The sequence below is a fragment of the Bos grunniens genome, chromosome 24 (assembly GCF_055505025.1).
Source record: "Bos grunniens cultivar Pamir isolate PY7600 chromosome 24, Bosgru_T2T1.0, whole genome shotgun sequence".
NCBI lineage: Eukaryota > Metazoa > Chordata > Mammalia > Artiodactyla > Bovidae > Bos > Bos grunniens.
In genome coordinates this window covers 25293071-25315782 of record NC_141188.1, presented here as the reverse complement: position 1 = coordinate 25315782, position 22712 = coordinate 25293071, and positions in this window count along the sequence as shown.

The following is a 22712-nucleotide window of genomic DNA, read 5'->3' as shown; positions in this document are numbered from 1 at the left end:
ACAATGTGCTGGCTGAATAACCCAGGTGATCTCTCCATCTCAAGAATCTTTATTCATTCACATCTATAAAGATCTTCTTACCATATAAGGTAATACAGGTTTGAATTGTGATGCTGGAGAAGACTCTTGAGAGTCTGTTGGACTGCAAGAAGATCAAACCAGTCAGTCCTAAAGGAAATCAACCCTGAATATTCATTGCAAGGACTGATGCTGAAACTGAAGCTCCAGTAGTTTGGCCACTTGATGCGAAGAACTGACTCATTGGAAAAGATTTCAATGATGGGAAAGATTGAAAGCAACAGGAGAAGGGAGCAACAGAGGAAGACTTGGTTTCACCAACTCAATGGGCTTGAGTTTGAGCAAACTCTGGGAGACAGTGAAGGACAGGGAAGCCTGGCACACTGCAGTCCAACAGCGATGCAGAGTCAGACACGACTTAGTAACTGAACAACAACAACAAAACAGGTTCCAGGGATTATGAGATGGACATACTTGGGTGGTCATTATTCAACTAACCCAAACATATTTCACCTAAGAGTGCAAAATAAAAAAGGAAAACAGAGGAAGAAGGAGAGGAAGGAGGAAGGGAGAAGGAGGGAAGGAGGGAGGGAAAAGTGAGAGAGAGAGATGGAACAATAAAGGAGATTTTGCATCACAGGACAAAATCAAATCATGCACAGATCTTCTTTGATGAAGCATAGAAATAAGCAACCTTCATCATGACCAGATGGATTTCATGTTTTTTTTAATAAAAGATATACGATTTTCTAACATAAAAGAAGAAAAAGGGCAGGCGGGGACAAAAGCAGATAACACAAAAAGCTGTCCAATTTGAGAAGTACTGTCATCAAGGAGAGTATGAATTGCTTAGGGAAGAATTTTAAAAGAGCCCCAGTGCATAGATTCAGAATGAAGGAGAAAATAAAAAGCCTTATTTTATTGTAACTAAAGTGAAACCCTGAGTGGCAAGAGCTCTTCAAGTAATCCTTTTCCTATCCATGCTTGCTGCTCACAAACATCCATCTGGTTGAGCCTGTTGAGAGTTTAGTGGAGGAGAGTGCCACCATCTGCTTGATTTCAGTAATAACAAGTCCAGCAGGACGCTACAGGGGAGGCTCCTGTTGTGTTGTGGTGTGTGTGGTGTGTTGTATTCCAGGTAGTCAATGCTGGGTTGTTTGATAACGGCCAATTTTAAGAGATGTAAATGAGTATAAAAGTAGTGGATAGATTCACATTCTAGGGATAATTTTCTTATAAAAATTCATTCTTTCCTATGTGGTCAGGCAGAGAAAAACTTCAACAGAGATAATTATAGTGTATTAATTTACTCTTTGTGAATCCTGGCTAGAAATTTTGGGGGGTTAAGCTTGTGTGTTTAATAGAGAAACAGTGTTAATTATTCATAATAAATAGGTATCTGATTTAAGCTATCTTGTCATGTCATTAAATTAATCATGAATATGTATTTGTGAAACATTTTCATCATATCTCATGATTTACAGATGCTTCTGCAAATGCCTATAATACAGTCTTTCATTAACATTGCTGAGCTAAATGCATTTTCAAGAAAGAAGTCTTTAAAATAACATGAGATGTAAGCAAAATAACTAAACTGAATTTTAACATGGAAATTTGTGTAATAAGGATTATGAGAAAAATATTCATGAAGCACAAAATGAGAAGACTATTATTCAAATAAAACAGAAAGAGCTTCTATTTTTATATGCAGGCAAATGCCAAAAAAGAAAAAATAAAACATTTGAAAAAGGAAATAAAATGGCTTCGGGTTTTTCCTCTCAATATAAGCAATAGTTTAATGTCTAGAAAGTTAGGAGAGTTTTTCCCATTTCATTTAAGTCATATTTGTTAATAGAATGAAAGTAGGAATTAAATGGTTATAATTCACATGTATATTAATACTACACATAGTGCTGCCAATTTCAGTTAATACTATTTGAAAAACGGACAAGAATGAATTAGACTACCTACTACACTAATTCACTCTAAAGCATTTGGTTTAGGTAACTTTGTTCATGTAAATCAATTTATTTCTGAGAACCCAAAGAAAGGGAGAGGATGAAATAGAGATGACATTTTCTGAAATATCTTACTAATGAAAACCGAAAAATGAATGAGTTAGACACCTTTATTTTCTTTATAGCCCAGTCAAGTACTTATCAAGAACCCATTCTGTGAGTAAGGAATAGGTGAGATGTCTTGTTAGGTTCTGTTCAGCGCAATCACACAGTGAAACATAGGGAAACCATCTCCTCTGGACCATCCTTAGGCAGAACTACAAAATACATTAAACTGAAATGCTATGAATACTATCACTACCCGAGTCCCCAGATTCTGGGGTCTCTTCAACCCTCCCACACTCAGGTCAGGCCGTAGTCTCAGGAGCTTTCCTGAAGTTCTTTTTCAAATCCAGCATTTGTAAATTTGTCCCATTTTCTCGGGGAGGGGGCGGCTTCCTATGTCACTGGCTAGTTAACTGAGAAGATTGATTCCAGCTGTGACAGATAATACCAGGCTTGTTAAATTTCATTCTAGGCTGGGAAGGCGGCCAAAGCCACAGGACAAATATGGAACATTAGCATTGATTTTAAGCACTTTCAAAATACTTTCATATATATAATCCCAATTTTTGCCCCAGAAAAATCTTGCTAAAGACTGATGTCTTTCCTTCTTGAAAACCTGAATTCAAATTATATTACCTTAAATATAATGCATTGATGGGTGCTTGCGTGTGTGTTAAGTTATGTCTGACTTCAGTCATGTCCGACTCTTTGAGACCCTGTGGACTGTAGCCTGCCAGGCTTCTCTGTCCCTGTGATTCTCCAGGCAAAAACACTGGAGTAGGTTACCATGCCCTCCTCTGGGGAATCTTCCCAACCCAGAAATTGAACCTGCATCTCTTTTGTCTGCTGCATTGGCAGGAGGGCTCTTTACCACTAGCACCACCTGGTAAGTCCATAACGCATTGGTATTTGTCTTTAAAATATTCATGTATTACAAGCTGAGGACAAAAAATTGTTTCAAGAAATTATAGAATTATTCTTTAGTGTAAATTTTCTGTTATTTTTGAAAAATAAGAGGTTATTTGATAAGGTACCTATGAACTATGAGGAAAAGTTTTGTTTCTTCTGAGAATATCTGCTTAGAAATAACTAAGAAATAAGTCAGGAATAACTGCTCAGTTTTATCCTATATTAAGCCATCAGTTGAGTGGTTAATCAGAATCCCAGTTGGAATGACAATGAAAAATACTGGAGAATAATGTTCAATGAACATTGATAAGTAATCATGAAGTGGAATAATTTCTATTTCATAAATATATTTGGAAGAAGTACTGTACTCCAAGAGTATACATATTTTAAGTTTTGCAGGGACAAATAAATAAATCTTCCCCACATTACAATGAGAAAAGACCAGATTCAAATTTGGACAATTTGGAGCTACCTTAATAGTCCATTCAATCACAGCACAGTTCATTAAGTAGATTGTGCCATGTTAAGATGGACTTAGAAGCTAAATCAACTGAAAAACAGCTGATTTGTTGATATGACCAGGCACAGGCTTTGAATGTGTAGTAATTTCCCCAGACTTTTATAAGGACTATTTCACTTGATAGAACTTTGCTAATCCAGATATATGGAAATTATACTAAAGCTCATATTTTGCATTATCTGTGAAGAAAGGACAGGCTTAGCAAATTCACAGCTGAAGAAGATCCTAGAAATGTTTAATCTATTTGCAACTGTTTTCAAATACTGTGGTAGTAACCATTTGTACTACTGAGCCAATTAATTTGTTATTAAATAATTACAGACAGATGTGTCTTTCTTCCTTGAAATCAGCAAGATCTCTGTTTGGTAGGGTTTTTCACTTAGTTTGAAGGACTGAATGTACTTGGAAATAAGGTTGAGTTTTTTAAACAAACAAGGAAAACATCAATTTAATGTGGCTGATTATTCCCCAGATTTGGGTATCTCACTCCTTAAATTCACCCCATGGAACACAACAGTACCTAGCATAAAGCTCTATTGCAAAATAATTAATTTATAAAACAGGTGTAATGCCTACTTCTTCTATTCCTCGGTCTCACTATTAAAAAAATAGGCTCATATGATCTATAATTCAAATACTACACCAGTTCCCTAAGTGGCTAAATTTTACCAAGCTTTACTACAGGAGGGGAGAATTGGTTTATATAATGTTTAAAACTGATAAATTATTTATCTTTAATGTTAAACACACTACACTCGCAAGCATCATTGAAGATAGAATCCAGGAGGGACAGGAGTTTTTTGTTAGTTTAAATACAGTCAGCTATTTCCCTGTTTGCTGTTTTTGGCAGTGTATGTGGTTTTCTTCTAGTTATATGGGATTTCATTCTAAAAATCATATTTGTAATGCCAACTTCCATAGAACCCAGGTGCTTAGTAATATTGGATTTAGATGAGCAATGAACATTACTGTGATTGTGGCATAACTTTGAAGTATTTTTCTTCTACCGTAATAGTTCTCTACTTCAGTACCTATTTGCCTTTATATTGGCCCATATTTATTAGGAATAATGGAATAAAATATGTAGTAAATGGTGGTAGCCAAAGATAAAGAAATGAAGGGAGGGAGAAGGAAAAAGAAGAGAAAAAATGGGGCAAGTGAGAGGGAGGAGTCAAAAAGAGAGAGATGAAAAATAGAATAGAATTGGGAATAAATAAATGAGAACTAATTAAAATTAAAAGCTTTTGCACAGCCAAGGAAACCATAAAGAAAGTGAAAAGACAGCCCACAGAATGGGAGAAAATATTTGTAAATGATGCAGCAAACAAAGGATTAATTTCCAAAATATACAAGCAGCTCATACAGCTCAATGTCAAAAAGCAGACAATCCAATCAAAAAGTAGACAGAAGAGTTAAATCGACATTTCCCCCAAAGATACACAGATGGCCAACAGGCACATGAAAAGATGCTCAACATCACTAATTATTATAGAAATGAAAATCAAATCTATGAGGTATCACCCCACATCAGTCAGAATGACCATCATCAAAAAGTCTACAAATAGTAAGTTCTGGAGGGGATGTGAAGAAAAAGGAAGGCTCCTACACTGTTGGTGGGAATGTAAATTGGTACAGCCACTTTGGAGAATGGTATGGTATTTCCCAAAAAAAACTAAAAATAGAGCTAACATATGATTCTTCAATCCCACTCCTGGGCATATATTTGGAGAAAACTATAATTCAAAGATACCTGCACCCCAATGTTCAAAACAACATTATTTACAATAGCCAAGACATGTGAAATCTAAAACAAAAATACAAAGAACTCACTTCCAAAGCAGAAATAGACCCACAGACATAAAAAATAAACTTAAGGTTACCAAAGGGGATAGAGGTGGGGGAGTATAAATCAAGAAGATGAGATTAACCTATACACACTACTATGTATGAAATAGATAACTTACAAAGATCTACTGTATAGCACAGGAAACTATACTCAATATTCTGTCATAACCTATAAGGAAAAGAATATGTGTGTGTATGCATGCATATGTGTACGTATAAGTGAATCACTGGGCTGTACACCTGAAACTAACCCAACGTTGTAAATCAACTATACTTGTTTTCTCAAATATGCAGAAAAATAGAATTGGGTGTTGTTAGTATCGTTACAGGCTTTTGAGAGGCACCTGCAGTTTATCTAAATATGAAAACCAGTGTTACACTATGGGGAGAGAAGAGATTCATGACTGGAAGGGACCTTAACAGGGCTTCTGAGGTGCTGGTAATATACTGTTACTGCATCTGCTTACTGGTTATGTAGGTAGATTCAATTTGTAACAATTCATCAAGCCTACACATATGAAATGTGTACTTTTGATATATTATATTTCACTAAAATACTTTAAAATAAAACATGTGCTACAGGGGAACATGTATTATTTTCCATCTGTTTTAAGTTTACCTGGACAAAGTGACTTTGAAAGTGACTTCAGGCCATCGATCAACTTCATAGTTAAATAAGATCTTTTCTTATTGAAGAAAACTGCTAAGCTTTAGGTTTCAGTTAACTGGCTCTAGCTTTTTCATAACTTAGTTGTCCTAGACAAGTGACCTTATGTCTGCAAAATCTCAGTTTTCTGCTTTAAAAAATGTTATAGGGTCATTTAATGAGATATTAATTCTAATCTTGTTTTTCCTGAGGTAGGATGGACAGCCATATTCTAGGCTTCCCAACAACCTTCTTTGGGTTTCAAGATCCATTCTTAAGAAAATTTCTCAAACCAGTCCTTGTTTGAAAGAACCAAATTGTTTTTTTTTTTTTTAATAAAGGAACGTGCAATTACATCATAGTTGTGAGGATAAAGGGAAGCTAGAGCGTCTTGAGGTAGAAGGAAGTAATAGTTGGAACTCTGTCTAAATCAAGTGGAATCCTAGCAGGTTCTGTAATCTACTGAGTTCTGGTTATACTCCTTAGTTCTCAGCAAACAGCAAAATCTCCATGGTTCTGTCCACAGTATCATCGCTAACCCTCAGAGCAGTTTCTCAGCCTTGGCCTGTTGATATATTGGACTGGATAATTCTTTGTTGTCAGGAGCTGTCCTGGCATTGCCAGATGTTTAGCAGCATCCCAGACTTCTACTCACTAGATGCCATTAGCACCTCCCCTCCAAACTGTGACAACTAAAAATGCCTCCTATTATTGCCAAATGCCTCCTGAAGGGCCAAATCCCCTTCACCCTGTGGAGAACCACTGGCTTACAGTAAATGTCAGAAGCTGAATTTGGTATTGAAAGAATGGAGGGCATTCTTTAAGCTGCAAAGTCACCTGCCTTTAAATGGGTCTCTAACATTGAATAATATGCACCTACAATGATGTACATACAGACTAAGTCCAGCTTCTCTAGACTAAACCTCAAGTTTATATCAGTCCCAAGGGTTGTGGGTGGTTCTTCAAACCCTGGCAGGTAGTGATTAAGCTAGAATTGATTTGCTTTAGAAAACTAAAGAAATGTAACAATTATTATATGTAAGTGTTATGGTGCCAGTTTGTACCTGTTACGTGTTTAAAAAAAAACAAAACACCTTAGCAATGTTCCTGCTGCTGCTGCTGCTGCTAAGTCACTTCAGTTGTGTCCGACTCTGTGCAACCCTGTAGACAGCAGCCCATCAGGCTCCCCCGTCCCTGGGATTGTCCAGGCAAGAACACTGGAGTGGGTTGCCATTTCCTTCTCCAATGCATGAATGTGAAAAGTGAAAGTGAAATCACTCAGTCGTGTCCGACCCTCAGCGACCCCATGGACGTCAGCCTTCCAGGCTCCTCCATCCATGGGATTTTCCAGGCAGGAGTACTGGAATGGGATGCCATTGCAATGTTCCTAGTATATTGCAAAAAGCCAACAAATTAAATGTGTTAGTATCATCCCTACTTTATAGACGAAAATGAATGACAAAGAATGTAAACACCCTTCAAAGCAACAGAACTAGCTAATAAGCAAAATGGTACTGAAATGAATTACTTCTTGAGGCCTTACTCTTTGTACACTGTTGCCCATGTTAAAGGCTAATTTTGTTGGAGAGCCTAGAAAGTACCACTTTATCTCCTCTCAGTTCAACTCAGAAAATATAGTCATCCATTATGACCCTAACACCCGTTTTAGTGATTTCAGGATACATGGCAAATATATAACCCAATTTAATTTTTTTGGAATGAAGACACTTAAGTATTAAAATGATGTATATAGACTACAGGCACTAAAAACATTCTGAAAAACTCAAAATGGATTGAGGTACGTGAGGAAAGCGCCATGGGATTTTAGGTAGAAACTTAAGAATAGGTAAAACAAGTAGAGAAAATTTAGGGAGAGGCTTAGAGATCAGGAAAACAACATATATATTTCTGTGCAGAAAGATCCCACAATCTGGCACTGACATTTAATCTCTAGCCTCTGCTCTCTTTATAGCCTCCACAACTTTTGCTCTCCATACACAGTCACGCCTGCAAATACTATCCTTCAGACATGTCAAACCCTCTCTAGAGTCACATCTTTGGTACAGGCTGTTCGCCTGACCTGCAATCACTCTGCTCACTCTGAGCTCTTAATTTAAAAATTTTTTCCCTTCAAATTCAAAATTCAAATTTACCTCCTCATATTTCCGAAGAAAATGCCAGCAACTTCCTCTTCTCTATTCCCAACACAGTCATAGCACTTACTACATTGTTTGGTTGATTTATTTGTGCTATATATGCCTATACGTGCTCCTAAGCATGTGTCCAGTGCAAATCTCTGATAAGTATACCTGTATTAATCCAGCATGACCCAGAATTTTGTTCTACCTTTTAACTGAACACCATCAAAATCCACTTATACAAATATTTATCAGACCCTTTAAATTCATTTTTAATTGCACAACTAAGATATAATTACAATTTCCTTTTACATTTTCAAAAACATTATATCTAAATCTAAAGTTCACTTTGACCTCCTCAGTCATAGTATCATTTCCCATTCCTCTAGGTAATCAATATTATGTCTTTGGTGCATATCTCCTTTTTTAAAAAAAACTTCAGTTAGTGTATGTGTGTGCTGTTTTAAATTAGATCCAACCAGTCCATTCTGAAGGAGATCAGCCCTGGGATTTCTTTGGAAGGAATGATGCTAAAGCTGAAACTCCAGTACTTTGGCCACCTCATGCGAAGAGTTGACTCATTGGAAAAGACTCTGATGCTGGGAGGGATTGGGGGCAGGAGGAGAAGGGGATGACAGAGGATGAGATGGCTGGATGGCATCACTGACTCGATGGACGTGAGTCTGAGTGAACTCCGGGAGTTGGTGATGGACAGGGAGGCCTGCGTGCTGTGATTCATGGGGTTGCAAAGGGTCGGACATGACTGAGCGACTGATCTGATCTGATCATATTCCATGAACTGTACAATATAAAACTTTGAGTGTAATCTATGTTGATAGTTATAGATTGTATATTTTAATTCATAGATAGTATTCCATAAAATGTACATTTTGTCTCTTAAACTTCTTTGGAAAGATGTGTAGTTTGTTTTTAATATTTTGATAATTTAAATAATGCTGTAGCAGACATTCTTTTGCCCTCAGGCAGATATCTAGAAATAGAATTGCAAGGTCACAGGCTTGGAAAATTTACTTTTAATTATACTTCCAAATTTCTACCTAATGTGAGTAAATCAATGTTTTCATACTCTAAAAATAGTTTAGAATGAATCTGTTTTCTACATTTTTTTCGTGACACTTATTACCAGACTTTTTTAAACTTTTGCATAAAATAATCTCACTTTGTTTTTATATACATTTCTATGACTAGATTGATTTAGAGAGGACTGATATTTTTCCTAATATTGAATATTGCCATTTATGAACATAGCGTATTTCTCCTTTTAGTTACATCTATATGTATCACTGAATAAAGTTTTATTACTTTCTCCATAAACATCTTGCATTTTTTATTTTTTTTAAAACCAGGAATCTTAACTTTCTCCTACTGTTGTAACTGTTCTTATAATATATTTTGATTTTTAGTTTCTTACTGATGAAAACTAAATTGATTTTGCATGGGGAATTTTATCCAGCCAACTTGCTGAGTTCTTTTATCAGTTCTATTGTTTATTAGTTCATTCTCTTAAATGTTCTAGGAAGAATGTTATCTTTGAGCCATTTTTTTCTTTTGCTATTTTAGTTTTAGTCTCCAGTATAACAATCAATAATAGAAATGGTTGAAGAAATTCTGTTTTTATTTCTGCCGTTACTGAGCATGTGTTTAATATTTCATTATTAAATGTGATTTTTGCATCAGTTTTTACCAGATGGTACTTAATTAAGAAAGTTTCTACTTCTCATTTTTTGAGTTGTTACCATGAATGTATGTTAGATTTTATAAAATTCTTAATCAACATCCATGCAAATAATCATATAATTTTCTCCTCAAGTCTGTTAACAAAGAAAATTACCTTAATAGAGTTTCTCATTTTGACCCATCTTTTCAATACATGGATAAGCTATCTTGGTCAGTATATCATAAAGTATTGCATTCAGCTACTAGTAGGAGAGACCTGGCTATGGTGAATTAAATACACAAGGGCTCATATTCCCGACATAATCAGGTCTCGAGTAAAGCAGTTGCTGGCACTGGTTCAGCAATTTAAGGATATAAGGGGGGAAGTCTCTGTCTTCTTGTTTTTCCTTGTAATCCCAAGATTACCACTAGAAATGTAAGCATCGTGTCCTCATTAGAGGCAGGAAAAATGAGGAGGGGAGCTGCAGGGAAGGGATTTGAGTAATGGTAGTTTCCCAGAAGTCCTAACCCTAAGTTTCTCTTTGCATTTTGTTATCAATCCAACCTCCAAAAGATTGAGAGAAATATAATTTTTAAACTGGTTATATTAGTGATTGGATTAAAATGAGGGGATTCTTACTAGGGAAGAAGGAAGCTGAGTATTTAGTAGATAGCTGATTATCCTCTCTATGTTTGTAATACATTGTCCTTTTAACACATTGCTTGATTTGATTGGCTAATATTTTATTTGTAATCTGGCACTATCACTGGTACAACCCTTAGAGCTTATTCAGATTTCACCAGTTATACGCACATTCATTTATGTGTGGGAGGAAGGGATATGGCTCTGTGCAGTTCTATCACATGCATAAGTAATCACTACAACAATCAAGATACTTAATTGAACCATTATAATAAGACTCCTCTATTCAACTGTTTTGCAGCCACACTCACTCCTGCCTCTGCATCTTAACCTTCAACAATCACTAATTTGTTTTGCATCCATGTGTTTGCTACTTCACGAGTGTTATATGAATGGGACCATGCAGTATATATCCTTTTGGTATTAGATGTTTTTCTCAACATAATGTCCTTTACATTCATGCAAGTTATTGCAGCTTTCAATAGCAAGTTATTCCTGAGGAGTGTTCTATGGCACAGATGCATCTTACTTTATTAATCATACAATAATTAATTGGATGTAGGACATTTGGATAGTTTCTGGTTTGGGACTACTGTATTAAAGCTGCTAAGAATATTCATGTCCAAGTTTCTACAAGGAAAAGAGTTTTCATTACTTTGGCATATATACACAATACATATGCCGTTTCTAGATCATATGGTAATCCATTTTTTAATTTTAATGGGAACTAGGAGACTCTTTTCCAGAGTGCTTGCAATATTTTATATTCCTATTAGAGATGTAGGAGAGATTTGGTTTTCAACATCCTCAATAATATTTGGTATTATCACTATTTTTAACTTGGTTCTTCTGACAGCTGGTTGGTTTTAATTTGCATTTATTTAACTGACTAATGTTGAACATATTTTTATGCACTTATTTTCCATTTTCATATTTTCTTTTGAAAAGTGTCAGTTCCAGTCTTTTGCCCTCTTTCTAATTTGATTGATGGTTTTAAATATTGAAGTTTGAGAGTTCTTTATATTCTAGATGCAAGTCCTTTATCAAGTATGTGCTTTACAGATATTTCTTTCACTGTGTGATGTATTTTATTATCCTCTCAACAGAGTCTTCCACAGAGCAAAACATTTAATTTTGACAGTCAATTTTTAAAATTTTATGAATCAGGCTTTTTGGTATCAAGTCTAAGAACTCTTTGCCAGATGTCAGCAAGAATGATGTAATAAGGAGCTCCAATAATCTTCTTCTTAAAAGCAGTGATAACATACAAAATTGTCAAAATCAATATTTTCTTTTTTTTTAATTAATTTTATTTTATTTTTAAACTTTACATAATTGTATTAGTTTTGCCAAATATCAAAATGAATCCGCCACAGGTATACATGTGCAACATTTTCATAAATGTGGAAATTAGCCAAAGACATTCAATAACCAGTAGGTTGTTTATTCAAGAAAATTGGCTGAATCGTGATAAAAACAGTGAACTTTGTGCTATTTTTACTTCTCCTAGTCTTGTGACTTCATCAACCCCATAGTAGCTCTGAAAACCAATGCTCCACCAGCTTACTGAAAGCAATAGCTTAACAGCCTAGAAGGTGAAATAACAGAGTGAGATCACATTTAAAACCCAATTCCAAGATAAGTGTCATTATTATCTGTCTGGCAGTTTTCTGGGCAATCCCAACAGTAAAGCTCATCTTTCTTTGGCCTGACACAGAACTGGCCCAATGTAGAGAGCCTTTTCCCTAGGGATATTTGTCAGAAACAATCAGCCACAATTGTTTATATCCCAACTGCTTAGGTAGCGATGGAAATTGACACAAACATGAAACAGATCAAAAATCTCAAAAGGAAAAGTTTTGAATGAGATATACGTAGATGACTTTGAAAAGCTCTGAAATATTCCTAGAAATCTGGAAGGCCATGTGCATGCAAAAGGCTCTGGGAATAGCTATGAAAGAGCTGAGAGGGCCCTAAGCTCTCCACCTCTGAATGTGAAGTTCTGCACAAATAGGAAATAAAAGTTAAGGTAGACTTGTAAACTTCATGTCTGAACATTAAGTCAGTGCCTCCCCCAAACCACACAAAGACTTTGTTCATAATCTGAAAGACTTGTTGCTTCATGCATTTAAAGAAATCTTTGTCCAGTCATTAGCTAGCCATTAAGCTAACTGAGCACAGACTTCTCTGGCCACACACTAAAAAGAATACAGACCTAAAACAATTTATCCAGGAAAGCTGCTAAACAAGCAGACAACAAAAAGACAATAACAACAGCAAACAACAACAGTGACAAACGTTTTAATGTTTAAATGTCCAGTTTTCAAAAGAAATTAATAAAACGTGTAGAGAAATGAGAAAGTATGGCTCATAATTGGAGGGAAAAAAATCAATTGATAAAAATTTCCCCTGAGGGTACTAAGTCATTGGATTTACTGGACAAAAACTTTAAATGAGCTATTTTAAACATGTTCAAAGAACAAAAGGAAACCATGTCTAAAAAAATTAAAGGAAAATGTGCATCTGTGCATGTCTCATAAATTTTTGTTTTACTCCAGACATTGTGTATACAAGGACAATGGAGACTGAGTGTAAGATTTTGCAGAGTTTTTTTTTTTTTCCCTCGGAGACTATGAAAGTCTTTCCTCTGTGGTAGCTAAGATTATTATTGATTATTTAAATTCTTCTTAAGGGTCAAGTTGGTCTTTTGCTGTTCCTTAGTTTTGATTAGTTAGTTTCTCCAGTTGTGTTCTCTGCATCTAACCGCTCTCACACATCTGTTTTTCAGTATAGTCACTTTTTGACCTGGGAGAGGGTAACTGTACTTTTGAGTCATTTAGTTCACCTTTGAATTAAACTTAGTTAGGGTCTTAGAATCCAATTATCACACGAATGCATGAGACAGTGTCCCTCCACTTTGAACCCCCTTTCCACTTTTATTTTCTTTGTAGAATTTGGGAGGAGAGAGCATGTATTGATAAAATTGTTGGACTAATCAGTTCACTTGGGCAATTAGGGCTCCAGATCTTAATATGTTTCCCCAACCCAGTTGACTCCTCTTCATTCCTGATGCTGAGGAAGACTGAGGGCAGGAGGAGAAGGGGGCTACAGAGGATGAAGTGGTTGGATGGCATCACCAACTCAATGGTTATGAGTTTGAGAAAACTTCAGGAGACAGTGAAGGACAGGGAAGACTGGTGTGTTGCAGTCCATGGGACTGCAGAGTTGTACACGACTTAGCGACAGAACAAGAACAATCCATCTCAAGCAGACTGATTTTTGACCTGGTTGAACTCAGGCAAGATGTTCCTCTCCAGCTGTAGAATTTTCCTCAGTTCCGTACACACCTATGAAGGGTTTGTTCTTCACCTAAGAAGTGGCTATTGCTGTTGGTGTCACCATGGAAGCAAAATTATATCACAAGCATCCTACATGCTAATCAAAAGAGAACTCTCAGTTTACTTATTAGTTTTTTTACTTTCTAATATATTTAAGTTTTACACATTTTTCTCAAGGCTAAAATGTCCCACACTGTTTATACATAAGTAGTTAGCCAGTATTTATTCTAAATCTAAATGTTAACAATTTCATTTTGATGTTCTCTTTGACCCATCACTCTTTTTCAAGTTTATTTTACAACACTGCTATTGCACAGATGTTTGGCTTTCGTTTTGTTGTCTAAGTGACTGAGCACACACACATCAGACCTTTATATTTATTGCATTTTCATCAAGGCATACAATACATTGGTTTCTCAATTTTGGGGAAAATTTTTCAAATTATGACTCTAGTACATGATTACTTTTAAAGTCTTTTAAAATTCTTGAATGCTTAAAAAACTATAGCATCTATTTTATGTGCAAATAATTCTGAGTAACTACCAATTAGATCAAACTCCAGTGTTCTTGCCTGGAGAATCCCAGGGACAGAGGAGCCTAGTGGGCTGCCGTCTATGGGGTCACACAGAGTCGGACACTACTGAAGCGACTTTGCAGCAACAGCAGCATTTATAATATCTAAAACATCTAGAGTTTTATTTACTTCATGGTTATTAATGAGAGAGATTGTAAAATCTGTTAATATAACTTTTTCGTCATTTTTTTCATTGTATTTTGTGAATTTATTTTGTAAGGACCATGGCTATTGTATTATTTTAAGGCGGAGGGTTCCTTTTATGGAAAAAAGGATGCCTTACCTTGATCCTTTGAATGCTTTGTACCTTGAGTTATTTTCTCTATGTTAGTACTTGCTAGATTTTTTTTTCCATCATCCTGTGTCACTTTGTTTCAGACATGTGTCTGGAAAATAAAATGTAGCTTTATTTCTGACACAAACAACAAATATTCTTTAGCCAAACACTATTTATTGTTATTGTTAATTTATTTGAACTTATTCTTGCCATTTTGTTTCATGTTTCATATTTATGGTACTCTCTTTTTCCTTCTCATTTTTAACATTTCTGTCTTTTATTGGCCTGATTACATTTTCTTTGTTCCATTTACTTCTCTGTACGTTTTACAGTCTATTTCTACAATAATGGTTTGCTTTAATATGTTAATACACATGCAGGATCGAAATTTTTAATACATCAAGATTTAATCTGTTTTCAGTCTCCCTCATATACTTATATGCCATCTTGAAGCCAGATGTCTTTCCCAGATATGTGAGGTTACACTTTGCTGAAATTTGGGGGGAGATACATTTTATTCACATGTCAGTCATCATTTATGCCTTTAAAATTCTCTTCCTCAGATCTGCATTTCAGCTCCCAATGCTTTGCTGACTTTGTACTTTGGTTCCTGATCTGGTGAAAATGGCGGTGAGATAAGAGGGAAATGTCTCACCAACTTAGTGAGATAGATATTCTGAGCCAAAATTGTGGCAATTACTAAAAAGTAAAGAAAATGAGTAAGTAGTTTGACAAACAAATTTTCAGGTTAAGATAATTACTTGCTACATGCTTAAAATTCAGCAGGAAAATGTTTCAAGGAAAATATATCTTTCCTGCAGGTTGTACTTAAGTATGACAGTGCAACAGCCCTAACATTCTGAGAAGTAACCCAAAGCTGAGATTCAAGATAGTTACCAAGGACCTATGCCAGCCCAAGGACTGTGCTATGGCTGGTTGTATGATGCAAACAAAACAGGCATGGTCTAATAAGTACACAAATGCGTTTGTAACAGGATGCCCCAGCAGAGACTGGATGTTTCAAATTTTCTACTCTTTCCCATAAAGAAAGATGCTAGAAAAACAAAATAGAATCATGGAAGAAAGTATTTCCTTTCCCTAAACAAGAAAGTTGTGGACCACAGAAGCAAGGAGTTATTCTATTCAGTTTCCTGGGGGAAATTAATTAGACCTTTTGGTTCTAAGGCTTGAGAAAAAATAGTTGTCTTACTCCTAAAGCATGAATTCCCCAGGGGTATGTTAAAATACATGTAATTCCACGTTCTCCATTCCCTTCCCATGACAAATGCATGTGCATCAGAGTTACTGAAGGAACTCCTTTTCAGTAGTGGAGTTGATGTCTATGCATACCAAGACAAAGCTTATAGATGTCAGTCCTTAGGAAATGTTTAGACCGAATAAAAGGCTGGAAACAGAAATGGATATAGCACTATTTAAAAAGTATCAAATTAGCACATGACTGCAACATGAAATGGTGACAGGTGGGCCATGCCTTGCATTGATAAAAGATCTGCTTTCCGGGTGGGCTTATGAAGAGCTGTGAAAACAGGAATCATATATTTGTCGACATGAACAATTAATTAAACTAGTGTCGTTAGCAAATAATTAAACCAGGAAAACTAAAGCCAATTCATTAATCATTTTAAATTAATTATGACAGTGATGTTAATAGTAATTTATCATTTGCATTTGTATGAACATTTTAGAAAAGAAATATGTATATATCCTGAGACTTTGAAGCTGTTGCTCACAAGATGTAACATGAATCAGAATCTCCTTGGGAGAGGAGACTTGTTAAAATGTAAATTATTGGGTCCCACCCCCCGAAATTTAAATTCATTAGTTCTGAAAGAGGCTCATGAACCTGGATTTAACAGCCTCTCCCCTCCCTGTATACACACACACACACACACACACACATACACAAACACACAGAAATGATCATTCTGAGGCAATTTATTGGGTAGATAACATTTGAAAACCATTTCTCAAGAACAAAACAATAAACATAAGAATTGTTACATTATCTATTGTGAGTTAGCATTTGAATATTTATATTTTATTTTATTTTAAAATATTTCATTGTTAGACAATGAGATTTAATTATTTATAGATAGTTGTTGTTTAGTCACAAAGTCACGTCCGACTCTTTGCAACCCCATAGACTGCAGCACACCAGGCTTCCCTATCCTTCACTATCTCCTGGAGTTTACTCTGACTCATGTCCATTGAGTTTGGTGATGCTATATAACCATCTTATCCTCTGCTACTGCTTCTTCTTTTGCAGTGACTCTTCTTTTGAAGAGTCTTGCCCAGCATCAGGGTCTTTTCCAAGGAGTCAGCTCTTCACACAGGTGGCCAAAGTAATGAAGTATCAGTTGTGTCCAACTCTTTGCAACCCTGTCGACTATAGCCCACCAGTCTCCTCTGTCCATGGAATTCTCCAGGCAAGAATACTGGAGTGGGTACCCATTCGTTTCTCCAAGGGATCTTCCTAACTGAGAGATCGAACCCGGGTCTCCGGCATTGCAGGCAGATTCTTTACTGTCTGAGCCACAAGGGAAGCCCTCAAAGGAAAAGAAAGTAAGGAGTAAAAAAAAATAATAATAATTAAATTTCTTAGTAAAAAAATAGATTTCTTACTCCTGATTTTATGGAGGTATTGTTGTCACCTGAGCTGTCCATCTATAATTATGGCATTCTTCAATAATCTGAGGTAGGTAAGAGCTTTAGGGACTCCTTGGAAAAATTTTGCCATTCCCTTCTCCAGTGGACCACATTCTGTCAGCAAAGGAGAAAAGGAAAGATATAAGCATCTGAATGCAGAGTTCCAAAGAATAGCAAGGAAAGATAAGAAAGCCTTCCTCAGAGATCAATGCAAAGAAATAGAGGGAAAGAACAGAATGGGAAAGACTAGAGATCTCTTCAAGAAAATTAGAGATACCAAGGGAACATTTCATGCAAAGACGGGCTCGATAAAGGACAGAAATGGTATGGACCTAATAGAAGCAGAAGATATTGAGAAGAGGTGATAAGAATACACAGAAGAACTATACAAAAAAGATCTTCACAACCCAGATAATCACAATGGTGTGATCACTCACCTAGAGCCAGACATCCTGGAATGTGAAGTCAAGTGGGCCTTAGAAAGCATCACTATGGACAAAGCTAGTGGAGGTGATGGAATTCCAGCTGAGTTATTTCAAATACTGAAAGATGATGCTATGAAAGTGCTGCACTCAATATGCCAGCAAATTTGGAAAACTCAGCAGCGGCCACAGTATTGGAAAAGGTCAGTTTACATTCCGATCCCAAAGAAAGGCAATGCCAAAGAATGCTCAAACTACTACACAATTGCACTCATCTCACACGTTAGTAAAGTAATGCTCAAAGTTCTCCAAGCCAGACTTCATCAATACGTGAACCGTGAACTTCCTGATGTTCAAGCTGGTTTTAGAAAAGGCAGAGGAACCAGAGGTCAAATTGCCAACATCCTCTGGATCATGGAAAAAGCAAAAGAGTTCCAGAAAAACATTTATGTCTGCTTTATTGACTATGCCAAAGCCTTTGACTGTGTGGATCACAATAAACTGTGGAAAATTCTGAAAGAGATGGGAATACCAGACCACCTGACCTGCCTCTTGAGAAACCTATATGCAGGTCAGGAAGCAACAGTTAGAACTAGACATGGAACAACAGCCTGGTTCCAAATAGGAAAAGGAGTACGTCAAGGCTGCATATTGTCACCCTGCTTATTTAACTTATATGCAGAGTACATCATGAGAAATGCTGGGCTGGAAGAAGCATAAGCTGGAATCAAGATTGCAGGAAGAAATATCAATAACCTCAGATATGCAGATGACACCACGCTTATGGCAGAAAGTGAAGAGGAACTAAAAAGCCTCTTAATGAAAGTGAAAGAGGAGAGTGAAAAAGTTGGCTTAAAGCTCAACATTCAGAAAACTAAGATCATAGCATCTGGTCCCATCACTTCATGGGAAATAGATGGGGAAACAGTGGAAACAGTGTCAGACTTTATTTTTGGGGGCTCCAAAATCACTGCAGATGGTGACTGCAGCCATGAAATTAAAAGACGCTTACTCCTTGGAAGGAAAGTTATGACCAACCTAGATAGCATATCAAAAGCAGAGACATTACTTTGGCAACGAAGGTCCATCTAGTCAAGGTATGGTTTTTCCAGCAGTCATGTATGGATGTGAGAGTTGGAATGTGAAGAAAGCTAAGCGCTGAAGAATTGATGCTTTTGAACTGTGGTGTTGGAGAAGATTCTTGAGTCACTTGGACTGCAAGGAGATCCAACCAGTCCATTCTAAAGGAGATCAGTCCTGGGTGTTCTTTGGAAGGAATGATGCTAAAACTGAAATTCCAATACTTTGGCCACCTCATGCAAAGAGTTGACTCATTGGAAAAGACCCTGATGCTGGGAGGGATTGGGGCAGAAGGAGAAGGGAATGACAGAGGATGGGATGGCTGGATGGCATCACCGACTAAATGGACATGAGTTTGGTTAAACTCCAGGAGTTGGTGATGGACAGGGAGGGCTGGCGTGCTGCGATTCATGGGGTCGCAAAGAGTTGAACACGACTGAGTGACTGAACTGACTGACTGACTGGACAAATTTTAAACTAGGTTGTGCTGCTGCTAAGTCACTTCGGTCGTGTCGGACTCTGTGTGACCCCATAGACGGAAGCCCACCAGGCTCCCCTGTCCCTGGGATTCTCCAGGCAAGAACACTGGAGTGGGTTGCCATTTCCTTCTCCAATGCATGAAAGTGAAAAGTGAAAGTGAAGTCGCTCAGTCGTGTCCGACTCTTAGCGACCCCATAGACTATAGCCTACCAGGATCCTCCATCCCTGGGATTTTCCAGGCAAGAGTACTGGAGTGGGGTGCCATTGCCTTCTCCGAAACTAGGTTGTATATCATAATAAAAACCATTTTCAAACAAATTCTGCCATATTACTTATTAGCAGGCAATCATAAATATAGTAAACAATCTTCTTTCCAAGTTAATTAAGTCCGATTTCTCTATCCTTAAGAAACTGTGATAAGTACTTTGCATGAAACTTCTATTGGAGGCAGATGCTTCAATATTCTAACAACATGATCAGATATTTAGTCAGATGGGGATAGAATTCTCATGCCTAAATGAACTAGCAAGAACAACTATAATAAATATTTCAAGATAAATTATAATGGAGATTTTAAAAATTAACCGATTTCTATGCTTATTAAGTTGGTAAATAAAAACATTCTGGTTGAAATGAAGGGTAAGTAAAACATAATTGTAAACTATATAAAAGGCAAAGCAGAAGAGTATCCTTGGAGGCGAGATCTCCTTTCTGAAGAATCTTGAAATGCTGTTCAGGCAACAGGACAGATACTTGTGCATTGCTTAGCAATCTAATTTAGGATTACAAATATGGATGTCAGAGGTAACAGAAATTTTAAAGCTGTCAGTTTCCTGACCACAGGCTTCCATATGTACTGTTTACTAAAATCAGGTTGATTCTTCTTTTCTCACCTACCCTTCATCCATCCGTAATCTAATAGGGTGCATTGCCCCGAGGACATCAAATCTGGATATTTAACAAAGAGGCAGTTATACAGTAGTGTTGTTTCAGGGACGTGTCCTTTAAATATAAATCAGTGCAACTGACTGTAACGTTCTTTAATTTTTTTTTCTTTTTATAATCCAGTTTTCTGTTTTTGTTATTAGGGTAATGCTTTCTCATTGAATGAGTTGGCATGTGTCCCCTTTTCCTCTATTTTCTGAAACATTTTGTATGAGAATGATATTCCTTATGAAATGTTTCACAGAATTTACTGTTGAATCCATTTGGGACAGAAGCTCCTTATGAAAGACTTTTTACTTGTAAACTCAATTTTTTTAGGAAGACGTAAGTATTGAGATTTTCTATTTTTTAATAGAAAGCTGTTTTTAAGACTTTTGGTGCATTTATAGTGCTTTTTTTCTGAAATTTAGCCATCTACTAATACATGCCTCTTTCAGGGGTCTCTTTTGAATGCTTAGGGTATTTTCCAAAGATTCTGTATTTTGACTGACTGGGATGCACATGTCCAGATCTGTGTGAGCTTTGTGAAATATTTGGTTTACACCTTATTGGTTACTCTTTGAGCAATCATGAAGATTTATGAAGGCATTTCTCTGCATGGATCCCTCTTCTTTGTGACAATGGCTTACAGATTTCCAGCTACTTCTGCCTCCCAGAACTCTGATCACCTTCTTCTCTGCTCATTCTTAACCACTTCCTACTGTTTTGGTTCCACTTCCCTGTGTCATGTGTCAGAAACATTTCCACACAAAAAGCTGGGCAGATAGTTGGATGTACTAAGATAGATTATACCTGGTTTTACACAGTATTAGAGGATTTTAAGTACACTTTTCTAATAGTAGTTTACCTAAACCAGTTTCAGTTACTATTTATCTGATAAAATGTTTTCACTTATTAAAAAGTTTCGAGTCTTGTATGTCTTTATTCTTTAGCCCTTTCTCTTGTAAACAACATATATCTTAGCCAATCTGAAAATATGTCTTGAATAGTGAGTTTAGAGAAACTACATTTAGATTAATTTTTCATATATTTGTATCTAATGCAAATATTTTGGTTTAATCTATGTTTTCTGTGTCTATTTTAAAACTCGTTTCTACTTACTGTCTTCAACTGTTATCTATATCTCTAATTTTAAATAGGATGGTATACACTTTCTCATCCTGCTGGCACACAGACCCTCCTTCCTTCTTAATTTGATGTGATCTAGATTTTAATTCTGGGATAATGTGCATCTATTTTCTTTTATCTGACACTCACTGTGATTTTAAAGAAAATAAAATTCACTGACATATTTCATTTCTTCGTATTTCTGGTAGCAGCTCATAGATTTACTGAAAAATAAAAATGTTATTATTTAAAATGCTATTTTTAAAAATATCCAAAAGTATTTTCAATGCAAATCTTTTTTAGGAAAAACTAACGCTTTGAATTCATGTGAACTTTTTTTTAAATCACATAATATTTGAATTAGTTTGGTTGGGTCTAAGCATCTATGTTCAAATTTTTTTCTTTAAATGTCTTCAAAATACGATTCCAACTTCATACGGCTTCCAGTGATGTTGAAAAAGTGTTGCTGACCTGATGACTTTCTTGATATGCTCCTTCTTTCTGAAGCTTTTAGAAGTTTCTTGTCTTTGATAGATTCTTTAGTTCCCAGGTGGGTTTCTTCTATTAATTTCTCACTTTTAACAATTCATATATGCTTGCAATATGAATTTATTTATTTATTTTTTTGATTTCAGGAAATATTTTTCTATTACTTCTTTCAGTTTTTGTATGATTTTCTTGAGGCTCTATTATCTGTATTTTTTATTCTACTTTAATACTATTATCCAGATAACTTAATATATAATATTTTCTTATTCTTTCTCTTTTAGTTCGTTCTCCTGGATAATTACTCAAGTGGGTCTTCCAATTATTAACTTCTCCCTCAGTTGTATCAATTCAAATCTTATAACCATTGTGTTCTTTACATTGACTATTCTATTTTTCAAATCATTTTTTTCCTGTTTGTTCTTTTAATGTTGTCTTACTCTACATTAAAAATACCTTATATATATATTTTACTGAAGGACTTTTATGCAGTGTGTTCTTTTTTCTTTACAAATCATTCTCTTCAAATAGCTTGTTATTTTATTCTGTGAGGACATTTCCTCTGGGGGTATCAGATATCCTGTCAGATAATAAGTTTGGGAGGTCAGATCTCAGGCTATAAAGCCTTATAGGTTTCAAGGGAGGAGAGTGGATATGGTCTGTGATTACAGAGGTCTAGACACCAGAAAAAACACAGATAATCATTCTTCATTTGGGAAAACTTCTCACTAGAGTTCCAAGCTTTGTCTTTCGGGTATAAGTTGACTTAAGAGGGATAACTCCTTATGTTGTCCTGTTAGCTATTGAAAGAAGCACAATAAAATCTCCTGATATGATTGTAGATTTGTTTAGGTCACTATTTACTTTCACTAAGTTT